At 38.9% G+C, this 8,531-nt stretch overlaps 1 long non-coding RNA gene across 1 annotated transcript; it reads left to right on the forward strand.

Moving 5' to 3' along the window:
- The first annotated feature begins 486 nt into the window (after positions 1-486).
- Positions 487-8,025, forward strand: LOC124977361 (uncharacterized). The gene is made up of 3 exons (XR_007107161.1): positions 487-598; positions 3,685-3,773; positions 7,819-8,025. It is a non-coding gene; the product is annotated as an uncharacterized LOC124977361 (long non-coding RNA).
- The last annotated feature ends 506 nt before the right edge of the window (positions 8,026-8,531 follow it).

The raw sequence follows: 8,531 nt of genomic DNA on the forward strand, positions 1-8,531 counted from the left end.
TGTATGATGGATTTTGGCTATGAGTTAAAGACCCCAACTTTCCAGATCAAAAAAAGTTCAGGGCTGGGGCTGTAGCTCAGTGGCAGAGCACTTGCCTAGCATGTGGGAGGCCCTGAGTTCAGTTCCTAGTACAGCCCTCTCTCCCCCAAATCAATTCAATATAATAAATATTGGATTGGGCTCTGAAGATAGAAACATACGTCCATAAGATTTGCCCATTGATAATTATATTATAGGGTCATCTCTGAACATTTCTTAGAAACTCTCATAAAATTACATGGAAACATAAAAATTGATTTAGTATCCTAAGGGAACCACATCCCCAGTCCTTTTTTACCCTGATTTCACAGGGAGATTCATGACTGTAGTTTATGAAGAATACACATCAAACAGTGAATCATCACTGGAGTGGCAGGTCATACACAGGATTATAGAGACCTTTCATGCAGTCCAATTTGATTGCATCTGTTGTCCCTAATTAACCAAGGTACAGAAAGGCTGAAAGCATTCCCTCCATTGAGCCACGATAGGGATGAAGAGAGCTGCAGAGAGAGATGGAGGGAAGGCCCACCTGCTGTCTGATGGCACCGGAGATCATGTAAGTATATGAATAAAGTGGGTAAAGAATGTCACACATGCCAGACATGGCCCCTAACCTCATGAAGGTTATAATACATATAACACATCTTACACATGCCTTTTTCAACACATATATTTTGTAATATACAAACATAAACATGCATACAAATACATATACGGAGTATACTTCTAATGATATTTTAATTATCTTTTAGCTCACAAAAATATCATGATGAAATTTTTGTTGTAAAATAAAATTTATATATTCTGGATATAAGACATATGGTTTGCATACATTCTCTCCCAATCTCTGGGTTCTTGATAGTTTTGTTGTTGTTATTGTTTTTCGGTGGTACTGGGGACTGAACCCAGGGTCTAGCCCATGTTAGGTAAGTGTTCTGCTGAATTACACCCCAAGTCCTTTTTATTTTTATTTTTAAATGTTATTACTATTATTATTATTACTATTATTATTATTATTATTACTATACTGGGGATTAAACCCAGAAGTGCTTTGCCACTAAGCTACATTCCAGTCCCTTTTATTGAGACAGGATCTCACTTAAGTTGCTTAGGACCTTGCTAAGTTGTTGACGCTGGTCTTGAGCTTGTGATCCTCCTGCTTCAGCCTCCCAAATTAGTGGGATTACAGGCATGCACCACCACACCTGGATCAAGCTCGTAATTTTATTTTGAGACAGGGTCTTGCTAAATTTACCAGGCTGGCCTCAAACTTGCTATCCTCCTGTCTCATCCTCCTGAGTCACTGGGATTATAAGCATGTACCACCATGCCTGGTCTGATAGTGTCTTTTGGTTCAAAAATTTTTAATTTTATTAAGTCCAATTTGTCCATTTTTTTTTCTTTTGCTGCCTGTGCTTTTGATGTCATGTGTAAGAAATTGTTGCCAACTCCAATGTCATAAAGATTTTCTTGTGTTTTCTTCTAAGAGTTTTTATAGTTTCAGGTTTGTATTTAAGTTTTTGATTCATTTGTAGTTTATTTTTATATATAGTGAAAGATGAGGGTCCAAGGTCATTTTTTTTTTTTTTTTGCATGTGGATATCTAGCTTCCCCAGTATTATTTATTAAAAAGACTGTCCTTTCCCCACTGGGTGAAAAATCAATTGACCATACATGTAAGGGTTTATTTCTGGACTCTTTATTCTATTCCATTGGTCTGTATGTCCTTACACTGGTACCATTCTGTTTTGACTGCTATAGATTTGTGATTAAAAATCAGGTAGTGTAAGTTCTCCAACTTTGTGCTTATTCAAGGTTGTTTTGGCTACCCAGAGTCTTTTGAGATTTCCTATGAATTTGGGCATGGGTTTTTCTATTTCTGCAAAGTAGCACCACTGGAATTTTCACAGGGTTTGCTGTAGGAAGGTTGTAGTCAAAGGGAGGAATGTTGGGGCTTAGACCTCTAGGAAGGTAAGGTACTCCAAAGGTAGCCTACAAAGACAACTGATTTCAGAGGAAGATTCAAGACTGCAGTTTAGGAAGAATATGTACCAAGCTCTGAATGGTTGTCATTACTGGAAATGGGGCAGGGATATAGACAGGAATATAGAAGAATTTTATCATAGTACTTTTGTTTGCAGTATTGGGGATTTAACCCGGGGCACTTTACCACTGAGCTACATCCTGAGTCCTTTTTATTTTATTTTGAGACAAGGTCTTGCTAAATTGCTTAGGGCCCCACTAAGTTTCTGAAGCTGGCCTTGAATTTGCAATCCTTCTGCCTCAGCCTCCTAAGCCTGGGATTACTTGGGTGTGCCACAGAGCATTGTTTTATAGCACCTTTTTAAGGAGAAAAGATAATAAGAGTTATTGTTTTAAAGTTGTAATTGAGGGACTTTAATTTGGGAGAGGAAGATTATAATCAGGTGCCTTTTTTGTGGGGTAATCCTCATGGGAGAGACCGGAAGGTGTCAGATGATACAGGCACAGACGGATGGAGGGTGTAGGATACCCACCAGCTGGCTTAATCTCTTATTTTTTTCAGAGCAGTGGTCTGGCAGTAGCACTGTGGAGCTGAGACAAGGCCAACCCTGCAAATAGGAGAAGTGATAAAGCAAACACCCTTGACTCAAGGCAGTGGCAGGGGAAGCTATGTTCTTGTAAGACAGCCAAGTTTCAGTTATGGCAAGGAATGGGAGGTGGGTTGGGGATGTTGGATGATGGTTCTCTCTGCATGAAATGGGGGTTCCTAAGGGCAAGGCAGGTGTAAGAAGGAAAGAAGCAGCGGGGAGGAATGAGTGTTGGCAGACAAAGAGAGGTCTCGGACCAGTGTACAGGATAAGCTGGATGAATGGAGGTGTTTCCATAGAATGGGAATGGGGGAGTTTAATAGGGAATAGTGGTCCTTACAGGTCCAGAATGACCTATGATGTTCAGTTGAGCAACAGACAAGCAAGTCTCCTGGCATTTATATAAGATGTTGGATTTGAGTTGGGATAATTGGATGATAGAATTTAGGTTGAAAATAAAACAATACAGAGTCCCAGAGGCAGACACTAGCATGAATAACTCAAGTGCCCATGAGCAAACCAGACAGACAAAAGGTTTGTATTAGGGATTAGAACACTGGCTCCCAAGGGTGGAGCTGGGCTTTGGAGAGACTTCTGAGCCAGCAGAGGAGTCAAGACATGATTTGTAAGAAACAGGGGATCATTATGGTTTCTAACCAGTGGAGGGACAGATGAAAATAGCATTTAAAGAAGATTAGCTTGAGAAATATCTATGCAAAATGGATTAGGGCAGGAAAAATTGGACTCTCTTCACATTTGCAACTATCCAGACATGATATGGTACAGGCTTGGATGAGGGAGAAGAAAAAAGATAATTTCAAAATAAAAGTAAACAGAACTTACTTTTCATATGGAGGTAGGAAGAAAAAAGCCAGCAAAATTTTCAAAATGTTGGTCCTGATTGATTAGTGAGCTATATCAAGAATATGGGCAGAAAAGCTGAAAGAAGAGGGTTCATTTAGCTGAAAAGAGTGGATAGTTAAGAGTATAGTGTGGAACTCAGATTCATTAAACTCTTAGAGCTAACAAGGCTTTGCATCTGGCCATGTGGAATAACAATTATATTTTACAGAGGCCATGTGAATGAACTTGGAAGCAGATCCTCCTTGTTGGCTATTGGCTGGAGACACCACTTCCTTGCCATGTAGGCCACTCCAGAAGGTACTCACAACATGGTATCCGACTTTCCTTAAAGAGAGAGAAAGGGAGGAAAAGAAGGTACTCATAACAAAGCTGTAGCCTATTCATAACTTAACCTCAGAAGGTGACATCCTATCACCTTATCTAAATGCTATTCATTAGAAATCAATGAGTCCAGTCTGCATTTAAGGAAAAGGGATTACACAAGGTTGTGAATACCAAAAGACAGGATCAATGGGGGCCATTTAAAAAGCTGCTGCAGTATCTAACAGATTCTTAGTTGCCCATTTCTTCTTTTATTTTATTTTATTTTTTATTTTATTTTATTTTATTTTTTAACAATGTAGGGCGTTCTTCCACTGAGTTACATCCCCAGCCCTTTTTACTTTTTCTTTTGAGGCACAGCCTGGCCCTGAATTTGGGATTCTCCTGCCTCAATCTCCTGAGTAGCTGAGATTATAGACAGGCACCACTGTGCCTAGCCTGTTTATTTTTGTAACTAGTTCACCTAGTTACATAGTTATTGGTTAATTCAATAAATATTGATTCCAGGTTGGGCATGGCACATGCTTGCAATCCTAGCAACTTAGAAGGCTGAGGCAGGAGGATTCCAAGTTCAAGGACAGCCTTGGAAACCAGGGATGTGGACCAGTGGTAAAGAACCCCTGGCTTCAAACCCTAGTACCAAAATTTTTAAAAGAAATATTGAATCCATTAAGCTAGACACAGACACAGTTGAAGCACAAAGGAGGGCAAAAAGCAATTTTGCCTAGAGGGAAAATAAATGAAATTTTCAGAGATTTATGCTTGTGTTGATTCTTTCTTTCTTTCTTTTCTTCTTCTTGTTTTTTGAACTGGGGACTTACCACTAAGCTACAAACCAGTCATCTTTATTTTTTATATTGAGACAGGATCTCATTAAGTTGTTTAGGGCCTCCCTAAGTGGCTGAGGTTGGCCTTGAACTTTCAATCCTCCTGTCTCTGCCTCCTGAGCCACTGGGATTATAAGTGTTTGAACTGATTCTTAATAAACAAACAGAAGCGTGCCAGAAGACAAGATGGGGTAGTTTAAAAGGTTTATCCAATGATTATAATTTTGACAGTGGAATACTTTCATACTGATGTTAAGGTTGAGTGGCAGTATGGCAGGCAAAAGAAATTCACAATTTGAAAAATCTCCAATTAAAATGTGAAATTGTGAGGAAATCATAGGCTTTTGTCATATGACTTCAAATATATCTTTTACTCAATATACCAGGTCCTGATAGCCATTTTGCTAAACAAGCATTCCTAAATTTCATGTTTTCTAAAAAATATTTTTGAGTACATCAATCAACTAAAAACTCTTATGAAATAGTTCAGAAAATTCTTTAAGGGTATAATTTAGAATGCACCTAGGAAAACAAACATTCTCCCATGTTCCAGGCTACCATGATAAAGTGGAAATTCTGGTTTTATTTTTAATTGTTGATTTTACTAATTCTGGGAGCTTCACCACTTATTCTAGTACCTTCCTGCTTTCTTCATCTATACATTTGGTATTCTGGAAGTTTAGAGTTAAGACTGGATGAACTTCAAATAAATAGGTCTGGCAGTTTCCTAAAGTAGCAACAGTGACAGAACACTACGGAGGTTTCCCAAGAGCTTCTCTCCCTATGAAAAGGACTTGTCTGTAGAATATGTTGTGCCACAATCTCCCCTGTACATCTGGTTTGCTCTCAGGCTTTCTGATCACCAGGGTTTTGCCCCAACATAACCAGGCTCCCCAGGGTCTATGCAACCAGAGTGGAGGACCCAGTAACAAGGGGGAGACTTAAAGTAATGCCTGCTCACAGTATTTGGAAGAATATCAATGTTGCTCTTCTAACTATTGTTCCTTAACAATTAAAAGATTTAGTTCATTATTTTACTGTGTTGTTAGCAACCAGATTTGGGGCCCTAGCACTCAACAGTCCTATAACCTGTCACCCATGGGTTGCAGTGCCCAGGGAAGTAGGAGGCATGCTGCCACACAGACCCTCCTGCATTAAATCATCTCCCACTCAAGGGCGGTTGCTGGCAGCTGGAAATTTGATTTAGGAACCAATATACTGTTAAGCCCCATTGTTTTTAGGTACAAAGAACAATGACTGAGACTGTTGCTTTTTTTCTTAAGCATTCTTGATGTTATACTATTACAGTGTCCCTCATTTTCTATTCATTCACTTTCTTTGAATAGCAAAGAAAATTCTTAGTAATTAGGAACAAAAATAAACATGAAACACCTGAGTTTCTTTGGAGTCAGGGTGTGGGAACTAACTCAGGACGTGTGCAAGCTGAGCAAGAGCTCTACCACTGAGCAACACTTCCAGCCAGGACACAGCCCAGTTTTTGCTTGACAGTTCAGTCCCATTTTCATGACTAAAGTTTAAAACTTATAAAAAAACAAAAAAACAAAAAAAAAAAAACAATTTATTCCTCTCAAATTAGATGCAGGCATACTTTTTTTCTAAAGTAAGCTATTGATTTCCCCAGAAGAGGAATCAATAAAATGGCCAATCACCGATTAAAAGCGTCCTAATTTTAGTATGGATAAGCAAAGAATTATAAAGATACACAACTTCTTTATATTTTAATGTGCAATCATCATATTTAAAGTTAAAATAATGTTAAATTCTTTTTAAAAAATATATAATGAATAGCAATGAGTATGTTTGCCTCTACATCTTGGTTAAGGAAAGTTATCTAAGCAGTCCCTCTGGTCCAACGTGCTCCCAATGCAAATTTTCCCTCTGTATCTCTGAACAAGTCCACTGACAAGACAGCTTTTTGCTGCATGAGACGTGCCATGCATTGCCAGTCACGTCACTGTTACAAAGTTGTCAGGGTTAGGTGCAAGGCACTGTATTGAGTGGATATTCTGTGAGATTAAAAAAAACCCCAAATAGACTTTCCCTTAAAAATTTTAATAAACTGTTCGCAAAGTTCAGACAATAATTATTACATCAGACAAGACATTAAAGGGGTCATTGAAAGACACAAACCAAGCCTGGTGGAAACTCAAGAGGGAGAGAGAGATCTCCTGTCTGAACAAGGAAACCCCCTGGGTCTTACCTCTGTCTGACTGATCCTGTAATTTCTCACATTTACCTGCCAGAGCTTGGCATATTCTGCAGATAAAAGTTATCCAAAGAGGTAGTAAAGTGAAGGGTCTTAAAGCTTGGCCCTGCACATTAGACAACTTGGATATGAATTCAGACCTTCTAAATTTAATCAAGTGATCTTGAGTCAGTTATATAACTTCTGTTTTCTCATTTGTGAAATGGGCATAAGACCTACCTGACAAGCTTATTTATGGATTAAGTAACATAAAGGCAATTTAGCATAGTACCTGTTCCTTTTTTTTGTTTAAAGATGGCAGCTTTCTTATTTACATTTTTCCATTTTCCTTCTGTGTCTTTCCTACAATTTCTATTATTTTTATCATACTTTTATTCTTTTTTTTTTTTTGGTACCAGGGATTGAACCCAGGGGTATAAACTACTAAGCCATATCCCCAGACCTTTTTAACATTATTTTTAGAGACAGTGTCTCACTAAGTTTCTTAGGGCCTTGCTGCTGAGGCTGTCTTTGAACTTGTGATCCTCCTGCCTCAGCCTCCTGAGCCACTGGGATCACAGGTGTGCACCACTGTGCTCAGCTATTTTTTTATTATTCTTAATAATACATTGTTTTCTAGACCTCCTCATCTTTCTCAGTGTCCTCCAAACTATACTTTTTATTCTCCTGTACCATGTGCTATTTAGAACTTTACAACAAAACTTTTCACCCAAAACAGAAGCTACAATTGGGATCTGATCCAACATGGCAAACCAATCTACACTTCCAATCTATACTTTTACTACTGCAATCAAAATTGTATTCAAGTTTTCTCTCTCCCTCTCAGTCTTGCCTTTGTTAGTTCATGGCAAGCTTGTGGTAAACATCTCTAGGCACTATTTAAATAGTAAACAATTGGGCCTCTCATGTACTTGTGCAACTGATTTTCTGAGCCTAAATGAAGATCTTTTTGTTTTTCCTTCTGTAGGGCTGAATTCTTGGTTGTAAGTGACAGAAAGCTAGCTGAAACTACCTTTGATCAGAAGGAGGAATTCCTATGTTGGTATACCTGAAGAACGAGACGAATCTTTCAACTGGAATCATCATAACTGTTAGCTTTATTGTCTCACATAGGTTTCTTTTAGGACCCTGGTTGCTGGAAGCTCTGGCTCACACTGTTATTACTTCAGTCACAGAAGAAATGATTCCCTAAGACTTCTTTCCTGAACCTTTTTTTTTTTTTTGGTGGCTTTGGGGACAGAACTCAGAGCCTCACACATGTGAGGCAAGCACTCGATCACTGAGCTACATGCTCAGTCCTTTTGAGAGAGGATCTCACTAAATTGTCTAGGCTGGCCTCAAACTTGCAATCCTCCTGCTTCAGCCTCCCCAGTAGCTGGGATTACAGGTATGTACCACTATGCCCCACTCCTACAACAACCTGTAGGGAAATCCTAGGGCAAAGAATGGTCTGAATCAAGCATGTGTTCATCATTGTTGACCCCCAAGGCTGGATGAGAAACTGTCAACCCAAGTGCCAGTTCATGCCAATTCCTGCGATTGGGGAAGCTGGGATTAAGAAGATGGTAGCTCTCAACAGAACATAGGATATGACTGGGGAAGAATTTCTCCAAAGAATAAGGGAATACATTAAAAAAAAGGGACTAGAATAAAAGGAGGCAAGTCACTTAGATAAGTAGA

Source organism: Sciurus carolinensis, chromosome 1 (genome assembly GCF_902686445.1).
Source record: "Sciurus carolinensis chromosome 1, mSciCar1.2, whole genome shotgun sequence".
NCBI classification, from domain to species: Eukaryota; Metazoa; Chordata; class Mammalia; order Rodentia; family Sciuridae; genus Sciurus; species Sciurus carolinensis.